Source organism: Bidens hawaiensis, unplaced genomic scaffold (genome assembly GCF_021521415.1).
Source record: "Bidens hawaiensis isolate Kalapana, Puna unplaced genomic scaffold, B.hawaiensis_p1.1 tig00008893_1, whole genome shotgun sequence".
Lineage (NCBI taxonomy): Eukaryota > Viridiplantae > Streptophyta > Magnoliopsida > Asterales > Asteraceae > Bidens > Bidens hawaiensis.
This window is the reverse complement of record NW_027491644.1, coordinates 632,816-656,834: the sequence shown is the minus strand read 5'-3', so window position 1 is coordinate 656,834 and position 24,019 is coordinate 632,816.

Genomic DNA, 24,019 nt, shown 5'->3' with positions numbered 1-24,019 from the left:
TGGGAAAGTTGATGAGGTAGTGTATGTTGAGCAACCTCCGGGTTTTCCTGACCCAGACTTTCCTGATCACGTGTACAAGTTAAGCAAGGCATTGTATGGACTACATCAGGCACCTCGTGCCTGGTATTCAACTTTATCAGATTACTTGCTTGAAAATGGGTTTGAAAGAGGGAAAATTGATAGCACGTTGTTCGTTAAAAGAGAAGGAAGCGACTTCCTGCTGGTGCAAGTCTACGTGGATGACATTATCTTTGCTGCATCTAAAGTCTCCATGTGTCAGGAGTTTGAGGCCGTCATGAAGAAAAGGTTTGAAATGAGTGCTATGGATGAACTAACTTTCTTTTTAGGATTGCAGGTTGATCAGAAGAAGGATGGGATGTTCATTCATCAGACCAAGTATGTCCATGATATGCTCAAACGCTTCAAGATGGAGGACAACACTCCATTCGACACTCCAATCTGCGTCAATCACAAATTGGGTGCTGAGTCAGACGGTGATGCAGATGTGGACCCAACTCAGTATCGGGCTATTATAGGTTCTTTAATGTACTTAACTGCTTCTAGGCCTGATATAATGTTTGTTGTTTGTCTTTGTGCTCGTTTTCAGGCAAACCCAAAGGAATCTCACATGAAGGGTGTGAAGAGGATCTTGCGGTATCTCAAGGGCAAACCGAAGCTGGGGTTGTGGTACCCGAGAGGAGGAGACTTGGAGCTAGTCGCTTACACAGATTCTGATTATGGAGGGTGCAATCAGAGTCGGAAGTCAACAACTGGAGGATGTCAGTTTCTTGGTGGCAGATTGGTGTCGTGGCAATGCAAGAAGCAGATTTCAGTCGCAATTTCAACCTGTGAAGCAGAATACATAGCAGCATCCAACTGCTGCTCCCAGGTTCTTTGGATTCAACAACAGTTGCGCGATTATGGTCTGAATTTCTTACTTACACCTATTTGCATTGATAACACAGCTGCTATCTCAGTAACTAACAATCCCGTGAAGCACAGTAAAACTAAACATATTGACATACGTCATCATTTTATACGGGATTGTGCTGAGAAGAAACTGATTGTGCTTGAAAAGGTGGATACGCTTGATAATTTCGCTGATTTATATACTAAAGCGTTTGACAAAACGAGATTTCAAAACCTTATTGAGTTGAATGGGATGATCAATCCCGAGTAACCATGCTTTTCAAGTTATATTAAAAAAAAAATCACTATCGCTTAAAAGTATGTCGGTTACCACAGTTTGAAGGACATGTCTTAGGATATGTTTGGTCCTCAATTCTACTTGTAGAATATGAGGATAGCCATTAACCAGAGTGACCGGGGCGGTTTATGATGAGTTTTCATTCTTTCGCTGAAAATTAGTCGATCGTACTTAGTTAGAAGGACACATACTAGTATGTGGTCGGTCCAACTGATCCATTGGATCTTCGGGATAGCCGTTAACCTGACGACTTGACTTGATCGGGGCGATTGAAGTCAAAAAATTTTCTTTAAGGGAAATGAAATTATTTTTCAAGTCTACTACTTCGTAAGAAGTTCGTTAGCTATGTTTAACAGAAAATTGATCCAACCTTGGAAAATGATAGATATACTGATTCTGTGTGCTTAACTAGTGAAGTTATTAGGCTTAAAAGGCTTTAGGACAGTCATTGTATGTCATGGTAACTTTTTATGGTGCATAAAAGTAGATGTGATACAAACTAAAACTACTTGATTTTACGTGGAAACTCCTTACGAGTTTTGCATGTCTTCATATATATCTTTCCGAATGATAGGCAGAAAAGCGATTACCCAGTCATACACGAGCCCGTAAGTGTTCTGATTCCCGTGAAGATAGCGTTTCAAGAAACTGCAGTGATCCAGATTCGGGACTTGCAGTTGCTTACTACTCTGAAGTCTATGTAAATGTTTATCATAAAAAAAACAAAAAACAAAAAAACAAAACAAAACTTATGAGTTATTGAAACATTCTAGAGTTCAACATATCAAGACTTCTTAATCATGGAGTAAGAAAGAGAACGGGAAGCAGAATAAGAGTAATTACAAACTTAATCAGACACTAAGGGTCGAAGTCAATTCGGGGTGACTTGGGGAAAGCCAAATACGCTTTGAGAATAGATAGGAGGCATCATAATCTCTGAGTTGTTGCCCACTTAAATTTTGAGGCTTAATTGAACCTAACTCGTATCACAGAAACGATGAAAACCATCTTAAGTATATTACCTGCTTACACCCTGTTTCTTTATGTCATAATACAGCTAAACACGAATCTATGTGACAGTCATGTAATTAGTATGATTCCTGTTCGGATCTTTTCTAAAACGTAGTAGTCCCTATCGAGACTGAAATTTGATCCCTTATACTTTAATTGTTAAAGTTTTCCTTTTTATGTAGTTGTATGCTTTTATAAATGGTTATTTGGACTTGATCGTGTCATTTAATTCTTAAAGGGAAGTTTTAGAACTTAATTGCAAAATGTTCAAATTATAAGGATTGATTTTGTAAATATAGGCGATGTTGTTAAACAGGCGAACTTGTGAGTAACTTCGCCTAGGCGAAGTTAACCGTAATTTCGCCTGTATAACTTCGCCCCTATATAAGGATTTTCAAGAGTCAAAACTGTTCATAATTTCTAAATCTCAGCGAACTTATTATCGATTTTCACAGCGAACTTATCTCTGATTTTCATACGTTTATCTGTTTCCGATTTCAATCAGTATTCAAGGTGTGTTTGGGTTCTATATCTTATACTCGATGTTCGATGTTGTTAATCCTAGGTTGTTTCGACACCCGGTTAACGACCTCGGACGTTCGAAACCTATACCCGATTTCAAAACTTGTTTTACGTGTTCATGAGCAAACTGATAGTCCGGACTGCCTTAATACCATGTGTTTTAGTCTCCTAAATCGTCAAAATTGGCCGAAACACCAGATTTTCGATGTTTGAATCAAACTCACTGTCGCCGATTCAGTTTCAGGCGAACTTAAGGTTTAGGCGAAGTTATCCGTAACTTCGCCTGATGCTTAACTTCGCCTGAGGCGATGTTGTGGTGAGGCGAAGTTGTCATTAACTTCGCCTGGACCTTTTAAATTTTTAAATTATTAGACGAACTTAAAGATGAAGCGAAGTTGTTCCCAACTTCGCCTCAACGTTAACTTCGCCTATACAGAAGTTATCACAACTTCGCTCATGGTAATAAGCGAACTTGTGTTAAACCTTAACGTGTATCTAACTTGGTTCGTTTGTTGCAGATATGGCTGCGGTAGCAGGTGCTGGAGGTGCTGGAGGCGACGATGGAGATAATCAGAGGCAATTCTTCCCAGGTCACAATATGTACATTACCTTAGACCCGGAAGCGAGCGGAGTTGAAGACTACCGTGAGATCATCACATTCCTCATTCGCTCGAGGATATTCCACGCAATCACTACGACTCTGCCAATATCCTTACCCAATATCGAGGATTTCTGGCAGACGGTGGAATACGATAGCCGTGTTGAGCCCCCGGTTATGCGAGCAACCGTCAACAACCAAGAAGTTCAGTTCTCGTCTGAACAAATACGGGTGGCGTTACGTTTTGGAGAGGAGACTCGGGACGACCCAACTGACTTTGTGGCTCCGTTTCATGATGGAGCATTCCTACGAATGGGATATTCTGGTACCTTAGGCTATACCCACAGACGGAAGGGGTTCCTGCTCGATCAGTGGTGCTTCCTCATGCACGTCATGATTGTGTGTATGTCTGGGAGGAAGGCGGGTACTGACGGAATGGGTGCGACCATGCAGTCAGCAACGACTGCTCTGACTTATAACAAACGTTATAGCTTTAGTCAGATGGTCTTTTATGAGATCGACAGACAGAGGAGGGCGATGGCTCGTGAGCGGTTCATAATGTATCCAAGATTCATCCAGATGATCTTGAACCATGTGGCTCCAAATTTGCCTCAACGACGCCCAATACGATACGTGGAGAGTGTGAGCAAACGTATCTTTGCTCAATGCCGTACTTCCAGTGCGAGGAGCAAGCCTAAACGTCGTCCAAGGCATACTCCACTCTTTGGGTTCTTAATAAACCCGGGGTATGTGCCAGCTCGGGGGGATGAGTTCAGAGACCCTCAACCACAACAGGCAGGAGCAACTCGAGATGTACCTACTGTGCCTGTGGTGTCGGCTGAGGAGGATGTACCTTGATGCTGCATTTGGCGGCCAAGGATTCTTCGACATGGACCGTTTTGATCCACAAGAAGAGGTGCAGGTCTCTGCTGCACAGGTTAGGGAAGCGCGTGTTACTAGAGCAGCTACGACGGTGGCTGACTCAGATCTTGATGATGTTATGGATGAGGCGAGAAGGATGTTGGTGAGACGAGAAAGGACGATTGGGAAGAGAAAGAGGACAGTTGATGATACTGAGTCAGAAGAAGAAAAAGAAGAGGATATTCACAAGTTGATTAGACGTTCAAGACGTGAAAGGACAGGTGCAGGTATGGGAGCTGAGAGACTTCAAGAGTTGTACGTTTCGCTCCATCCGCACTGTCAGGTATGTCGATTGTTTCTACTTCTGTACAGGTTACAAGCGCCGCGGATGTTCCCGTGGTGGCTACATCAGCTGTCGGCATCCCATCCATCACACTACAGACGACGACTCCGGAGATTGTGTCGTTACCACCTCCAACGCTTACTCCTTCAGAGGTGGTGGCACAATTTGTAGAGTCTACCGTCGTTGCAACTGCAGGGTTGTCGGTCACGATACCACCTGCGGTTACGTCCACAACTGCTTCTGATGTCCCGGTTACATTCGAGATCCCTGCTGAGTATACTCAAGACACATCTAACATGAGGTTTGATTTCGATGCAACCCTCTCAGACTCGGAGAGAATAGCTGCACTTGAACGGGTCGTGGCAGAGCAATCGAGGATAAACTTTATCCAGACCCAGGCTATTCAGCGCCTTGTAGCAGAGAATCAACTACAGTCGTCCCTCCTGGTTGAACATGGGAGAATTATAGATGCTATGAAGGAGTTCTTGGCATCTCAGGGGGAGACAGGCTGTAGAGGCGACGAGTTAAGGACAAAGAAGAGAAATGATAAAGACGATGATCCCAATGCATCAAAAGGTGCAGGTGGTGAGTTGCCAAGAACTACTCAAGCTCTTGGGACTTCCACAGCTCAGGGGGAGTCTGCGGGTGCAGTTGGTGGTGATGAGGTGGTGATGGTTGATGATGATGATGATGTGATCGATGCGTTGAAAGAATTGGATGATGATATGCTAGAGGATGATGTGATGTTTGATGACGATGTGCTGCCTACTGAGGAGATTGAGAAGATTGGAGCTCAGATTGTGATTGAAGAAGATGTTGAGGAAGGTGAAATAATTGAAGAGAATGTTGAACACGAGATCCCAGATGTTGAGAAAGCCGATATGGGTAATGAGATGGAAAATGATGAGACTGAATGGGAAGAGCAGCCTAGGTGGAAGGAAGGCTATGCTCAGTGGTTCGTCAAAACGAAGAAACCAGCGGTCCCTACAATGTTTAAGAAGAGTTACAATATTAAAGGCTATGCTGAAGCGAAGAAAGGGATTATTTGCTGGATCTATGATGAGCAGTTGAAGCTCTTTGTGATTAAACGGTATGACGGCATTCAGTATTTTAAAAGAACGTTGAGATCTCTCAATACATTTCCTGAATGTGAGGTGAAGGATTTGGCTAGATTGGGGCTGATCAATAGAAGCGACGACAACATGGCAAGGGTTATTGGGAAGATCGTGTGGAAAGAAAGCATAAAAGAGAAGAAGTTTGAGTTATTAAAGCCACAGAAGGGAAAGCTAGTGGAAGATAAAGAAAGGGGAATGAGAGCAGATGGCAAGCCATGGATGGTAATGAAGTACAAACCGATTCGATGCATTAAGGAGGTTCCAATGAAGATTATGCCTCAAGATGTGTTGAAGAATCTTAAATGGTGGTATGTTGATTGCCAGACTGCTGAAGCCGTGATGGAAGACGAAGACGAACAAGAAGTGCTGAGGGTGTATGATCCGATGCATCTTGTTAACTTATCGAAAGCTGATCTGCAAGTGTTGAATGAAAAGAAGATATTCTATATTCCTGCTTGGAAAGACGAAGCGAGGAAGTATCAGCGAGTAGTCACGGTATGTGTTAGAGAAGGAGTGCATGCGTGAAGATTACAAGACAAGTGCTTAAAGATCAAGATATGAAGCTACTGCCAAGGGGGAGTCTGTTGGTGCATAAATGTCAGTAGTTCATAGTCTAGTGTCTGTAATCGAGTCTGTAATGTTATTTATGTTTTTGTTTAAGCGAAGTTGTTAACAAGTTCGCCTAGGCTAACTTGTTGAACAAGCGAAGTTATGGACAACTTCGCCTGAACATATCAGGCGAAGTTGTCGTGTATATATAGTCCTAGGTTACGGGCTGTTTAGTTGTTCATCGAGTTGATCGAGTTGATCTAAGCTGGTTTGAGTTCATTGTAACGTGAGGACGAGAGACTGTATCAGTGATTCATATCACGTGAGTTCAGTTATTAATATATAACATATTTAGGTTTATTCGTGTGTGTTTGTTTGGTTTGCTTTCTACGCTCGTAACGATCTACGCAGGGATTCCGCACCTGAGTAGACCGAGATATCTCGTGTGATCCGTCCAGGGAACCTACACATATCTCGTTCTAAAAGTAGTCTTAGGAATATGTTATTCTTATACTTTCAGTTGATGATATCATGAGCTTAAATGAATCTGGAAAATGTAGAGCTCCTTGAGATAGATCATCAATTCTCGGTAGTAGTACCAATTTTTAATTGTGACATTATTCAATTCTTGATAATCAATACACATACGCATCGACCCATCTTTTTGTTTTTAACAAAAACACCGCTGCTTTCCATGGTAATGAGCTTGGTCATATGAAACATTTTTCTATAAATTCTTATATTTGGTTTTTCAATTCTAACATTGCTGCTGGCGCTAATCAATATGGTGCTTTAGCAATTGGCGTTGTTCATAGTATCACATGAATTCTAAACTCTACTACACGATGAGGTGGTTGTCCAGTTAGATCTTCTGGAAAAATGTCAGAGTATTTCAATACTACCGGAATTTCTTTTAGCTCTTTTTCTTTGGCGCTAATGATTAAAGAAATTATATATACTACACCTTGCTTCCTTAGGTAGTTTACCGCTTTCATTATTGATATAAACTATGTAGGCCTAGAAAGTCTGTCTCGCTGAATTGTAATCATTTCTCCTGTTGACGTACGAATTTCAACAGAATTCTGATTACATGGGATTCAAGCATTATTTGCTGCTAACCAGTCCATTGCTAATATGACATTGAATCTAGCTAGATTCAATGGAAGTAAATTCACTTTATACTAATAACCTAATAATTCAATCCTCTCTTACGAATAGCAAATTAGCATATGAACACATAATATATCAAAATCATCGATCATTGCGACTTTTACTCTATTCATATTTACCCATACAAGAAAGAAATTACGATTATAAACATATATATAATAATATGTGTTAGTTGTTCTTTAGATGTATGGTTCCTGTTCATAGTATTTCTAGGTAAAGCTTTGCCCAATGTCTCTCAGTCGATTACCTGTCTCTACCAACACTTCTTCGTATTGGCGTAGTTATGCTACAATTTCTGTTGTAATGCTCGAATAGTTGGAGGTTACAGATTGAAATGATGCATAAGACTTTCTCATCCTAGTGTGGAATTGCCAATCATTTGTCCACCATTTTTCCATCTTTGCTAGGTTTGACTGTTCACCAGGGAATATCTCAACTCCTCCTTTTTCAAATTTTTTTTGTTTGTGAGCTGGAGGGTTGATAAATGTCCCTGCATCGATGTCATTGATTATAGGTTGGATTCCTTCATACTAAGCTAGGCATCCATTTAGCGTCTCCCATATTGGTGTCTGTGTAGCTTTTTGTAGCTGTGGGGGTTGTGGTTATGGTTCTAGTTCTGGTTGTGTTGTTATGATATAATCTAAGTTCTAGTGTTTTCTCCAATGCATCAAGTACAAAATTTTGTAATCAAGTAACACACAAGTCCATGATATGAATTTTAGTTTGTAAATGAACAATTAAGCAATTTTTTTGGTAAGATATATATGCTACCCCCAAAGTGTGTAAAAGCGTTAAAAGGGAGTGTGAGAAACTCACCTTTGAAATTGAAGATGAAATAGAAACAAAAACTGAAAGAGTGTTAAAGAAATCGAAGTAACTATAGTTAAAAATACAAAAGTAAAAACTATGAAACGGAATTATAAAAGGTAAGTAATTTAGTTTTAGAATATATGCGTTATTTTAATATATATTTTATTACTCTATTGGTATTTAATATTATAATATTATTTTAGGCCTTAGCGGTAATTTTACGTTTTTATTATTATGTTAATACTCTTTAATAGTTTATCACTAATATGAGTGTTATATTTTTGTCGGTATAATTTTTATTCCACATATCATTATTTAGCATATTAGGATTCTAACTAAATGGAAATAAAATAATATTAATGGGTTTCATGAAACTTTAATGGATATGAAAATTTAGTTTTTAGATGAGAATTGATAAAATTTAGTTTATAATTGATTTTATTTAATTTAAAATAATTTTATTTAATTTATAATAATTTTATCAAATTTATTTGGTTTATAATATAAATAAAAAATTATTAAAAAAATAAAACAACAAATAAAAAGGGTAGACACGGGTTCGAACCCAGGTCCTTTAGGCGATACACAAGTGAGTTAACCATCTAGGCCAGCTTGTTATTTGGAAACATAACGGAAACAAAAATACTTAAACAATATCACATGTTCATCACTATACTTCAAACCCTAGGTTCTCAATTTTGTAAATCTGTTCCATGTACAAAGAAATTAGGTTAGGGGTTTTGATTTTCTACTAAAAACGATTCAAATGCATATAATAATTACTTGGAATTGTTAAGGTTCGATGGTGAACAGAAATTGGCCGGAATACGAACTTGGATGGTCAATTAAGACATTACAAAGGTATTTTAGATGAATTTGATTTTAAGGGTAGGTTTAGATAATGAATTAGATGCTTTATATAGGCTCAATTGGAGCGTATGGTCTTGATTGAGATTTTATTACTTTTCCAGCCGTTTTCGGTTTTAATTACCAATTATCAGTAGTTATATCGTGTTATGGACAATGATTACAAGTTCGCCGTTATGGTCTAAGGTGTTACGAGTCTTTAATTGGATTAATACATTATTTTTAATGCGTTTTGATGTTGCCGGGTATTGTTACAGCTCGCCAGACTTTTCTGTCGCCGGAAAAACTTGGGGACAGGAGGGGAAGAAAGGGTTGTGTTTAAATTAATATAATAATTTTTATTTTAAATTAAGTTACACAAATTACCCCTGGAGTTTCAAGTTCTTTAAAATCAGATATTAAAATATAAATACCCATCCAATCCCTGAAATTTGATAAGTGTTAATAATGAAATAGAAGTTATAAAACTTGGATATTTTTCATATTATACCCATATAGTTTGCAAATTGTTTAAATATTTAAAACATTAAACCTCGAAGTTTCGTTAATTAATCAAAAAGCATAGAAAACGAATGAACGATAAGCTTAAATCATCGTGAATATTATATTAATGAGAACGATAAACAAGAATACATCGAAACAACAAAACTGGTCAGTTTAACGAATACAAATACAAATACAAATACAAATACAAATAATAAAGTTTGCCAAATGTCAAAGCATTCCCTACTTTTGAGAATTTCGTCCGGAAATTAAGTAGAAGAATCTGTATCAAAACTATGAGGATACTTAGTTCGCATTTGGTCTTCTCGCTCCCAATGAACTTAGCGTCACGCTTGGATTCCCAACGAACCTTTACCAAGGGTATATGGCTAAGTTTGGTTTCCTTGTCTTTGCAATCCTTGATTTCAGCCGATTTCTCAACAAAGTGCATTGTTTCATCAATGCGCAGCTCATCGAGCAGTATGTGGAGAAGTCCATCTGCTAGACATTTCTTTAGATTAGTAACACTTCAGATGAATATTTGAAAGTTCTTGTGGATGCTCGAGATTATAAGCCACACTACAGATACCTTCGAGAATCTTGTAAGGTCCAACAAATCGAGGAGATAGTTTGCCATTCTTGCTGAAATTAACCACACTTTTCCAAGGGGATACCTTGAGAAGGACACAGTAGCCGACGTTAAACTTGAGAGGTCGTCGTCGATTTTCAGCCTAAGTCTTTTGACGGCTACGAGCGGCTAAGAGATTTTGTCAAATTTGAGCGATTCGATCAGTAGTCTTTCGAACAAGTTCCGGGCCAGTGATTTGGGTTTCACCAATTTCACTCCTACAGATAGGAGAACGACATTTATGACCATAAAGTGCTCCGAAAGGAACAATATCAATACTCGAATGGAAACTGATATTGTATGAAAGCTCAATCAAGTGAAGATGAGAATCTCAGTTCCCATCGAAATCCATGACACATGACTGTTTTTTTAAAAAATCACCCAAGTAATACTTGAACAACTTAGTAAAGTGAGGTAGTGTGTTTCTCAATAACAAGTGTTGGGCACTAATTTGTGGTTTATGCTTGTATTTTGGGCTTAGTTTGGGGTGTATTATGTAAACTTAGATCCGTTGAACACGGTGGGCTTTTGTATGTTTTGGGCCTAGGTTGGTATGACTATATATACGATGTATGTAGTTTAGGTCAGGGTTGTTCGTTCATTTTGATTATTCAACCATGTAAGTTAAGAGCTTAAGCACCCGACATATAATATACGTGTGTTTTGAAGCTTCTTTGTGTGTTTTGCTTGTGTTCTTTATTGCCTCATAGAATCAGCTTGGTGATTAGTTTCCGCCTAATCATCGAGTATATTGATATCACATTGAAAGATCCGTTCACGGGACTTACAATTGGTATCATAGCCTATAGACCTATTCTAGGTTTGGTTATTGGTGATATCAAGGATTCTGTTGTTAATCTAAGAAGGCTTGTTATGTTGAAGATTTCTGGAGATTGAAGAAGGTTGTACTTCGTGTTCTTCGGGTGAGGAAGGCTGAATTCAGAATAGATTTGGGTATATATCTTGAATTTAATTTTAATCCCAGTTTTCTCGGGATTTAGTTAAATATTCAAGATTTACCATATCCTTGTCTATTCTTAGTTCTCGGGTTAAAATTTGAAGTTTTTCGGAAGATTTCAAGGTTTTCAGGGGCAATCTCAAGTTCTCTGGCTAAACTTGTAGTTCTCGAGTTCAATTTGCCGTTCTCGGGCAGATTTGATAGTTCTTGGTCAAAACCAAAGTTCTCGGCCACGGTTTGAAGGTTCTCGAAAAAGTTTCGGTGGTCTCTGGTGGATTTCAGTATTCTCAGGAAGTATTATGTGTTCTCGGGCGAATTACAGCGTTCTAGACTTGTTTTGCTTGTTTTCGGTCAAGTTTCAAGATTTTCGGGATTGTTCTCTGGCTCTCTGGTTCTCTGTTTGACTTAGTAGTTCTCGGGTCAAGTATCTGGTTCTCGGGTCAGTCTTGAGTTCTCTGTTTGAAGAATTTGGATTTGTATTGGGTCTATTATCATCATGGATCAATCCATCAATGCATCCATTAACTCAGCACGTCACCAGGAGCTAGACTCCATCATGGGTACAGCTACACGTGTGCCCCGTCTGCTAAAGCATGAAGACTTCTATGAATGGAAGTTCAGATTCGAGAAGTATGTCAAGATGAAAGACGCTAAGATGTGAAGGAGCATAGTTAGAGGTCCTCAACCGATAACATATGAGACAGTTGAAGGAGAGATTGCTGTCAAGCCTATCGAAATATATGTTGATGCTGACTATGACAAGGTAGAAGAAGATGAGAAGGCACTTGCCACTCTTAAAATGGCCCTGTCACCTAAGATTGCTCAAGGTTTTCGCGAGTTGCAGTCAGCAAAGGCCCTATTGGAGGCACTGATAGAGGTCTATGAGGGAAATGAAGACATGAAGCGCAGTCGTCAGGTCTGCTGCGCCAAAAGTTCAATATGTTTAATCATGTTCTGGGTGAGTCCTTGGAAAGTCATCTGCAAAGATTTGTCACACTTGTGACCGAGATGAGGTCAGCCAACATACACTTAACTCTCATTGAAACCAACAACAAGTTGGTCAACTCTCTGCCACAAGGATGGGATATAAACGTTACTGTTATCAAGAAGACAAAGGATCTTTCAAGACAAACCCTATCTGAGGTGATCGCTATCATCAAGTCATGTGATATGGATGACAAGCAGCGAGCAATCAACCATGCAAAATCGTATACTTCTGCTGGATACGCCACGCCATCAAACAATGCACTTATATCACAAGACAACTTCTCAATGTTCAAGTCCTCTCAGGGTGTGTACTCACAGCCGCAGCAGCCAAATGGAAAATTTTCCATGTTCAGATCAATTCAAGGCCAATTCACTCCACCTACATCTCAGCCACAGCCGCTTGCTTCCATATTCTTTCCACAGCCATCTCCACAGTATCAACCCCAACCCAGTGTTGCTTCTTCCAGCAAGTCTCCTGCCTAAGGACCCGTCATCTCAAAAGAAACTCAAGATAATATTGCTCTTATGGTGGGATTCATGAACTGGTATAATGCTTTTCTTGCTGGAGACCTTGTTCAACCAGTAGGTTCTACTAAACTGGATCAAATCCATCCTGATGACGTGGAAGAGATAGACTTCTCCTGGCAAATCACCATGGCTGTATTCAGAGCAAAGAAGTTCACCAAAAGGACTGGCAGGAACAATTGGAACTTACCTGCAAACAAAAAGGTGGGCTTCAACAAGGAGAACCTCAGGTGCTACAATTGTCATGAACCAGGACATTTTGCTAGAGAATGCATAAATCCAGCAAAGGAGGGAAATACTGAAAGGGCTCTGGTTCCTGTGAATGGTGCAAGGGGGGACAATGTTGTTGCTGGAAGAAACGAGCAAGGATTAGTTGCACAACAGTTTGATTGGGCTGACCAGATGGAGGCACTCACTATTCAGGTTCAGACCGCAAACCTCGCTCAAGTTGATTATGTTGAAGAAGGAATGAGACTGAAGATCAGGTGAAGAGTCTCCAGTTTGTTTTCATGGCTTCTACTCCTGCTGGTTCATCTGAGGTAAACTCTAATTTGTGTTCTCAAGCATGCATCAGAAAGGTAGAGCTATTTCGTGTGCATAATAGTAATCTTGTTAGGGAAATGGAAAATATAAAACACGAAAACTATACACTTAAGAAACTTGAGAAGGGTCTTACAGCAAAACTAGAAGCATCAAACAAAGATTTTTAAAAACTACAAAGTGATTTCAGTGTTAAGTGTTGTCACATCTTAGATGCCAATAAGAAAATTGCTGATCTAACCACCAAACTTGAAACATCTATTTTGGAAAACGCTAAATTAACGAACAAATTTGAAAATGCTGAGTTCAATTTTAAAAAGTTTGATGTATCTAGTGTGGTCGTTGAGTCAATGATTGAAAAGCAATTAAGATGGAAGGAAAAGAGGGGTGAGGGAATTGGGTATAATGAGGTTCACCTCCATACAATGACATTTATACTCCCTCTCCTTTTGTTATTGAGGAAGATAAAGAGAAATCTTTGAAATATGGCAAACCTGAAGTTAAAGAAAAGATAATACTCGGGTTTGTCAAACCAGCTAAATCAGTTGTGCAAGTGAATGATACTAATGTTTCTACTTCGCGTGCAGATGAAGTAATCATTGAGGATTGGGTGGACGATGAGGAAGATTTACATGTTTTATCTAATAAAAACAATTTTAATAATGCTTGTTTTAAATTGTGTGATTTAGCCTCTGTTAAGACTAATGCTTGTGTGGGTTCTGTTTTTAAGAGCATAAACAATTGTGTGGTTGAATGTTCCAGTAGCATTAATAAGTGTGATGTATCTTTAAATAATGATGTTAAACATGAAAATGCTAGTAAATACACACCACCAAAACCCATTAAAGAAGTAAACACAGGCATGAAAAGTGCAAGTAAATCATCCACAAAGGTCGATGCGAGACAACAAAATTTGCAAAGATCGAGACCAGAAATTGGACACCCAGATTTACATGTGAAGCGACAAACTTTCTTCAACTGTGGCATTCCTGGTCACATTGCTAGAAACTGCCCGCATTGTCCTTATGTCCCATATTATGGACACCGTCAGAGGAGTGTGCCTCGGAATACTTTCAACAAATCACATTCAAATAAATCAAAGTATTTCAAGGCAAGTCCTTCTGATGGAAATTGGATTCGAGACAAGGCCGATCGTGTCAAATTAGACAAGCAGCTCCGGCCACATCTCGAAAACACGTCGGAAAACCGAAGTTGGTTCCGAAACCTTCACACGTTTCGGGATCGAAATTAAATAACAAACCAAATCTTTCACGGTCTTCCGATCGTAAGCCTAAGACAAAGCAAATCATTTGTGTGAGCCACAAAAATTTAAAACCAAAATACAAATGATTACCTAAGTCTCAGGTTTCTAAATCTCAGAATTATTCATGTACAATTCTAGATAATCGGGAAGACATGTCTTGGCTACCCGTATCAAAAATTGATGAACTTGGTGTGCCCAGAGTGACTATGGACTGGGTACCAAAATCTAACTGATCTCACACATGTTGCAGGAACGGCTATGGAAGAATATCGTCAGACCGTGGTTTGTTGATAGTGGCTGTTCCAGGCACATAACAGGGGACATATCTCAACTGAACGACATTCAGATCTTTAATAGAGACTATGTTTCCTTTACGGGAGGGGAAAAAGGTAAAATCACACAGAAGGGTACGGTAAGTAATGGAGTATTGAGGTTTGAAAACGTAAACTTTGTTCCTGAATTAAAACACAGTCTGCTCAGTGTTTTGCAAATCTGTGATAAAGGCTTTTCGACTCATTTCACGAACAAAGAGTGCTTGATTTTAAAACCTAGCATAATTATACCAAAGGACTGGGTTTTGTTCGATCACAAAGAAAAGATAATGCCTATATGATCAACATGAACAGAAATGTTCCAGAAGAAATTACATGTCTATTTTCAAAAGTATCGGAACATAATGCCATGTTGTGGCATCACCGTCTTGGACATGCAAATGTCAAAAACTTGAACCGTCTTTCTAAAAACAACATTGTTCGAGGTTTGCCAATCAAAGATTTTATAACAACTGAAAAATGTGTTGCTTGTGCTTTGGGCAAACATCACCGCAAACCTCACAAGCTGAAAGTGTTTAATTCCATCTCATTTGTGTTTCAATTGCTTCACATGGATCTGTTTGGTCCGGTACACATACTAGTCTTTCACGTAGCTCTTATGTAAGGCCCCGAACCCTGGGAACCCCACAGTTGGTAATCGTTCAGAACGCTTGTAAAATAATTAAGCTTAAAAACAATTCTTTTCATTAAAACAAACATCTCAGAGTATAATTCAGCGGAAAACATAAATAATAAAATAAGTTCCCAAAACCCGGGAATTTTGCCCAAAACCAACATAGTTATCTTTAAATAAAAACTTTTAATAATAAATGTTTAATAGTAAAACTTCAGTTCCCGTATGCCCTTCACCGTCCAAGTAGCTTCATGCACGTCCAAGCGATAAGGCATCCTCTTCCTAACCTGAAACTCACACTAACATGCACACAAAGTCAGCTTGAGCTGAGTGAGTTCAAGTTTTAAGTAAATAACATCAGTAGTAATAGTTAAGATAGTCAAACCAAAAGTTTTAAAAAGTAAAAGGGTACATCCATCAAATCCTCATTACCGAGAACTAAACATCCTCATACATACATATACAAAATGTATATGTAAACATCCTTTCAATTACATCTCTATATATATCACAGTATATATATTTATATATATATATATATATATATATAACATCCACGTATAACATCTGGGTCGAGCAAACGTACAACCCAAACACGTAACATCAGTGCATGCAAACACAAAGTAGGCATACACAACATCAGTAGTCGAAACGACTACAACATCGCCAGATATAGGCCAAGCAATAATGTATATACATATATATATATATTTAACATCCCAAGGCCTACCATATGCTAGCAAGCCTATATAAATCGTTTAAAACATTTAATCCAGTAGGAAAAAACTTAAGTGTGCATGCTAGCCCAAAAGTTAAAAGAGTTAAAAAGGGGCATCATGAACTCACCTGAAATCGATCGAACACCTGCAACGAGCTAGGATAATCCTAAGTACACGATCACAAGCAAGGGCCTGTAAATTATACACAACACATTTCTAGACTGGACCGTAAGAACACTCTTGCCTAATGGGCCGTTCAAGCCCAACACTTGGCCCAATGCCCAACAACTTGGCCCAAGGCCCAACCACTTGGCCCAAGGCCCAACACTTGGCCTAAGGCCCAACACTTGTCAGATCGAGTCGAATACGCGCGTAATAAACCATAAAACCATTAGTTAAACGAATCAACCCCGAATGGACCAAATTCCATTTTAAATCTTTTCATTCATCAAGATTATATCACCCGAGTTGATAGGGTGACGGTTCCTTTTTACAACTCTTACTTTAACGTTTAAACGAAAATTCGCGCACCGCCAACTCGATTGACGAAGCACTAACCACGACAGCCCCGAGCATCAAAAATTTAATTTTTCCACAGCCCTTAAACCCCCCTAGGTCTGTACAAACTGATTCGGTCGATCACCCGATCAATTAACGCATCAAACTCAACAATTTGCAATTCTACACCCGCTAAACCCTAGTTTTCGAACTAAAATCGATTGACCGACCTAAACACCCCCATTGGCCATGAAATTATAATATGATGTACATGTCATACCTAGCGGGATGTTGATGCAAAAACCTCACTTGAAACAGACCCGGAAAAGCTCAATTGGGCAGCCACCCGGTTAGCCTACAACACGACGTTTTTCGATCAATACGCGCAATATGAGGACCACTTAACGTGAAAAAGACTTGGGGAATCGTAGTACATACCTTGAATTGAAGTTCCAAGGCTTAGAATTGGCTGCAAAAAAAGAAAATCGTGGGTCTTGGCTCCCGTCTTCCTGCCGATCGCAGCTACGGAGGGGGGCTAGGGTTAGTTTATGTTATAACATAAGATATTACACTCTAGTCCCTCAAGATTGAAGTGTAAGGCAAAATGGAAGGAATAGTTAGGTTCTTTAACGTACCGGGATAACGTAAAGGCTTCCGAGAAACGTCGGTTTAGTCCCGAGAGTTATACATACTCTACAAGCTTTAGTTCTTGAAACCGGAATTAATGGGTGTTACAAGTCCACCCCCCTTACAATGGGATTCGTCCCCGAATCCCGATGTCACAGGAACAACTACGGATAATGCTTCATCATTTCGTCTTCGGACTCCCAAGTGGCCTCAGAACCCCTACGGTGTTTCCTCTTCACATTCACCTGTCTAACCACCTAATTTCTCAAACGCCTCTCCTGACGGTCAAGAATAGCAATCGGTTGTTCAAAGAAGTTCAGCTTACTATCGAGTTCAATATCATCGAGAGGCACATGGGCCTCTTCATCCGCTAAGCATTTCCTCAGATGGGACATGTGAAAAGTATGATGAAACCCCGCGAGCTCCTCGGGCAATTCCAGCCTATATGCTACCTCACCGACTCGGGCCAATACACGAAACGGGCCAATAAACCTCGGGCTGAGCTTCCCCCTCTTACGAAAAAGAATAATGCCCTTCCAAGGAGAAACTTTTAACATAACCCGATCCCCAGCCTCAAACACAATAGGCCTTCGCCTTTTATCTGCATAAGACTTCTGACGATCCCGCGCGGCCTTCATAAATGCTTTAATCTTGTCGAGTTTCTCAGTCGTAGCCTCGACCACCTCCAAACTACCTAACTGCTTCTGACCAATAGAACCCCAACAGACTGGAGTCCTGCACCTCCTACCATACAACATCTCAAACGGTGGCATCCCAATCGTGGCGTACTAACTGTTATTATACGAGAACTCTACCAACGGTAAGTGACGGTCCCAATTACCACCAAAATCGATAACATAAGCCCGCAACATATCCTCGAGAGTCTGAATGGTCCTCTCGGACTGACCATCCGTCTGCGGGTGATAAGCAGTACTGATGAGGAGTTTGGTGCCCATCTCCTCGTGAAACCTTTTCCAAAATCTGGAGGTGAAACGCGTATCCCAATCTGAAACTGGAACCCCGTGCCTAGAGACGATCTCACGAATAAATACGTCGGCCAGCTGCTCAGAATTAAAAGTCTCTCGAATCGGTAAGAAGTGAGCGCTCTTGGTCAGTCTGTCCACGATTACCAGTACGAGGCAGTTTAGTCACGAAATCCATGGTAAGATGCTCCCATTTCCATTCAGGTATTTCCAACGGCTGAAGTTTCCCAAACGGCTTCTGATGCTCGGCCTTAACTTGTAGACACGTCAAACACTTACTCACGTACTGAGCCACCTCAAACTTCATCGCAGGCCACCAATAATTTTTCTTCAAGTCTTGGTACATCTTGGTCGTGCCCGGATGAATGGAATAGCGTGACTTGTGCACCTCATCCAAGGTTTTATCTCTGAATCCCCCATACCTGGGTACCCATAAACGACCATCCTTATATTTCACCCCGTCACCGACGTCTTCCAACAATATCTCCTGACCCCAAACACGTTCTGACATAATCCATTCCACCTGCAACGCTTCATTCTGGATGTTGGCTATTTGTTTCAAAATGTCGGGTTTGAGGATAAGCTGGTAGGATTTCACACGAATCGGCTTCAGTCTCTCCTTCCGGCTCAATGCGTCGGCCACCACGTTAGCCTTACCGGGGTGGTACATAATATCCAAATCATAGTCCTTAATCAAATCCAACCATCGACGTTGGTGCATATTCAGTTCCTTTTGTTCAAAGAAGTATTTTAAACTCTTATGGTCGGTATAAATAACGCAAGGAACACAGTACAAATAATGTCTCCACAACTTAAGCGCAAACACCACCGCCGCCAGCTCCAAATCGTGGGTAGGATAATTCGCCTCATGAGGCTTCAACTGCCGTGAGGCATAAGCGATGACTCGATCTCGCTGCATCAAAACACACCCAAGCCCCTGATAATAGGCATCAGAATACACCACCAAATCATCGGTGCCATCAGATAAAGCTAAGATCGAGGCATGTGTCAATCTGTTCTTCAACTCGAGAAAAGCCTCCTCCTGTTCCGTACCCCACACGAACTTAACACTCTTCTTAGTCAGCTTGGTCAGAGAAAAAGCAATTTTCGAAAAATCGGGAATAAAGCGGCGGTAATACCCCGCCAAACCAAGGAAACTACGGATTTCGGTTGGAGACTTAGGAGATTCCCAATCATTCACGGCTTCCACCTTTGCAGGGCCAACCAGAATACCACTCGGGTTAATAACATGACCCAAGAATTGAACCTCACGTAACCAGAAGGAACACTTAGAATATTTCGCATACAATTTGTTCTTTCGCAGAGCCTCCAACACTTCCCTGAGATGACCGGCGTGATCGGATTCACTTTTAGATTACACAAGAATGTCATCGATGAACACAATAACCGAGCGATCGAGCATCGGTCTACACACCCGGTTCATAAGATCCATGAACGCAGCCTGTGCGTTGGTCAAACCGAAAGACATCACCAGAAATTCGTAATGTCCATAACGAGTGCGGAAGGCAGTCTTAGGAATATCTTCCTCCCGAATCTTTAGTTGATGATACCCGGACCTAAGGTCGATCTTCGAGAACCAACTAGCTCCTTGGAGCTGATCAAATAAATCGTCGATCCTTGGGAGAGGGTACCGATTTTTGACAGTGAGCTTGTTTAATTCACGATAGTCAATGCACATCCGCATGCTACCGTCCTTCTTTTTAACGAACAGGACCGGGGCACCCCTCGAATAAAGCACTTATCGAGCAAGTCTTCCAACTGAGCCATAAGCTCCTTCATTTCATTCGGCGCTAGGCGGTAGGGAGCTCGGGCAACGGGTTTGGCGCCCGGTACAAGGTCTATATGGAACTCGACCTCTCGATCCGGCGGCACATCTGACAAATCATCTGGAAATACATCCGGGAAATCCCGAACAATAGGGACATCACCGACGGTAGCAAACTCGGTATTCACATTCATAGCATACTCCAGATACACCCCGCACCCCCGCTGTGTCAACTTCCTCGCCTTAAGCATGGATATAATATGTGGCGTCGCAACATTCCAATCACCGAAGACCGTAATTTGAGTCCCATCCGGGGCCCTTAGACGAACGAGTTTCTAACAGCAAATGATCTACGCATCAACATTCGCGAGCCAATCCATCCCGAGCACCACGTCGAAGCAGCCAAGCGGCATCAAATACAACCACACCGGAAATCTATACCTAGACAACTCGATGGAACAACCCTAAATAGCCCTAGACACGGACACGGATTTTCCTACGGTGACCTCAACCTCAAACCCATCGACTACGCGCTCGGGTGATTTATTCAACAAGGAACAGAAAGCGGTAGACACAAAACTTCTACTGGCGCCCGAATCAAATAAGACTGACGCCTGTAATTCATCAAGTAGAAAGGTACCTAGGACAATATTATACTACTGCTTAGCTACACGATCAACACATACGATTTCAAAGGAATAAGGAAAAAGTACCTGAAACGACATCCGCATCCTCTTTCGCTTCCTTCTTGGAGATGTTCAAAGCCCTCGCCCTGGCCTTCGGCTTCTCATCCATCTTCCCCCTCGAGGAAGTCCCCTGCCCGGACCCCCCCCCCCTCTTACTGGAAGGACAGTTTGACGCCAAGTGACCCGAACCCTTACAGCGGAAACAGGTCAATGTCGGACACTCGAAATGAGGGTGTCCTACCTTATCACAACGAAAACAAGTGCCAGAACCAATTCTACATTCCCCTTGTGCGGCTTCCCACACTTCTTGCAATTACCGAACTCCACACCCCTTTTGAACTCAGAAGTCTCAGTTTTTACCCTTTTCTCAGACGGATTAAATTTGCTTCCCCCGGGCCGCTTTCCGTACGAATTTGAGTTCCATGTCTTCCTATTCTCGGGCGGCGGTAACTTCTCCTTCTGATCATACAGCGTACCTGCTAGAGTAACCACCAAGTGAAAAGAGTTCATGTCGGTAGTCAACACACCCCTACGAATATCCACCAGAAACCCCTTCACGTACTTCTTATTCCTCTTGGTTTCGGGAGTAACCAAGTCGGGACATAAACGAGCCATCTTGTTAAACTTGGTGGTATACTCCCGATGCGACATAGTACCAGCCTCCAAGGTCAAGAATTCCTGCTCTATCTTATCCAATTCATGTGGAGGACAAAACTGATCGAGAACCAATTTCTTCAACTCATCCCATGTCATCCTCCTAATCGAACGATCACCCATAGCTTGCGCCAAGTTATCCCACCAACATAGTGCCTCGGAACGAAACGAGGCAGTAGCATAAGTCACCATATCCTCCCCCTTGCACTTACTAACCCTCAGAACAGCCTCCATCTCTCTCACCCACTGATGTGCTGCCAATGCATCTTTAGTACCATCGAAAGAAGGGGGGTCACACTTCTTAAAGTCACCATACGAGCAACCCCGAGTCGATACACTAACTGTCTGCACCTCATCTTCATCCCTACTCGGCACATATACTTCCTCTTCCTCTTCTTCCTGCACCTCCTTACTCTTCTTTCCCCTATCCGAACCCTTACCAACCAGTGACTCCTCAATGGCCCTAACGGCCTCAGCAACGATCTCAGGAATGGCGCTATGGAGCACCTGGTAAACCTCATCCGCGATAGCCGCGCGCATAGCAGGATCTAAGGTGGGGTTATCCCCCTCCTCATGAATCGGGGTGTCTTGCTGGGAAGTAGGAATCTCACTCTCGGCTTCGGCACGTGGCTTACGACCACGACCACGACCACGACCACAAAAACTAGAACCACCTCTCTTAGCTGCTCGAGTATTAACCATGACTTATCCCTACAAAGACAGAATTTTAACACGGTCAAGTACACGTGGTAATTTGAACATGTAAGGTAACGGTAAACTGCTAATGACGTTGATCAAGTGTAATTAGTCGTTTACTTTACCCGCCCGTCCTAACCACCCCCTGCCCCTAACCTCGTTAGCCTTCCATCTAACACTTAAACAGTTAATCACATACCGGAAACTTTTAAACTTAAAGGAATGACTAAATAATTAAAAGTTACCTCTTGGCGTGCAGCTACTCGCGGTGGAAATACTGGTCTCTTTTCTTAAAGTTCGAGTCCAAGCATTCGGGAATGCTCGGATCCCTCGGACCAAGGCTCTAATACCAACTTGTAAGGCCCCGAACCCTGGGAACCCCACAGTTGGTAATCATTCAGAACGCTTGTAAAATAATTAAGCTTAAAAACAATTCTTTTCATTAATACAAACATCTCAGAGTATAATTCCGCGGAAAACATAAATAATAAAATAAGTTCCCAAAACCCGAGAATTTTGCCCAAAATCAACATAGTTATCTTTAAATAAAAACTTTTAATAATAAATGTTTAATAGTAAAACTTCAGTTCCTGTATGCCCTTCACCGTCCAAGTAGCTTCGTGCACGTCCAAGCGATAAGGTATCCTCTTCCTAACCTGAAACTCACACTAACATGCACGCAAAGTCAGCTTGAGCTGAGTGAGTTCAAGTTTTAAGTAAATAACATCAGTAGTAATAGTTAAGATAGTCAAACCAAAAGTTTAAAAAAGTAAAAGGGTACATCCATCACATCCTCATTACCGAGAACTAAACATCCTCATACATACATATACAAAATGTATATGTAAACATCCTTTCAATTACATCTCTATATATATCACAGTATATATATATATAACATCCACGTATAACATCAGGGTCGAGCAAACGTACAACCCAAACACGTAACATCAGTGCATGCAAACACAAAGTAGGTATACACAACATCAGTAGTCGAAACGACTACAACATCGCCAGATATAGGCCAAGCAATAATGTGTATATATATATATATATATATATATATATATTTAACATCCCAAGGCCTACCATATGCTAGCAAGCCTATATAAATCGTTTAAAACATTTAATCCAGTAGGAAAACACTTACGTGTGCATGCTAGCCCAAAAGTTAAAAGAGTTAAAAAGGGGCATCATGAACTCACCTGAAATCGATCGAACACCTGCAACGAGCTAGGATAATCCTAAGTACACGATGTTGGTACATAAATGTCAGTAGTTCATAGTCTAGCGTTTGTAATCGAGTCTGTAATGTAATTATGTTTTAGTTTATGATTTTGTATGTAAGCGAAGTTGTCAACAAGTTCGCTTAGGCGAACTTGTTGAACAAGCGAAGTTGTTGACAAGTTCGCCTAGGCGAACTTGTTCAACGAGCGAAGTTACAGACAACTTCGCCTGAGGCGAAGTTGTCGTGTATTTATGTAACCTACGGGTTTACGTGATCAGGGTTGGTCAGTGAGTGTTTTGTTTAATCACGTGTATTTCAGCAAGTCAGTAGACGAGAGATCGAGTCTGTAATAGACGTGTTATAGGTTATAATATATAACGTGTTCGTTTGTATCGCGTGTGATTGTCTTACTTATTCTACGCTCGTAACTACCTACGCAGGGATTACGCACCTGCGTATATAGCGATATCCCGTGTAAGATCCGTCCGGGAACCTACAATTGGTATCAGAGCTTAGGCTCGATTGTGTGGTTCGGGATTTCACGCGGGTGTAGAAAACGTCTCGTTTGACCTATTCGCGGGACACGTTTTTCGTTGATATTGTGTTATACTCACCTTATACAGTCATATTCAAGCCGTTACACCGACCGGAAACTGCTAAATCGTCGAAAACAGATCTGAATATTTTCAGTGTTCTTCGGGCGAAGTTGTTATTCTTCAGGCGAAGTTGCCGTCACTGGAAGTAGGGTTTCGGCGAAGA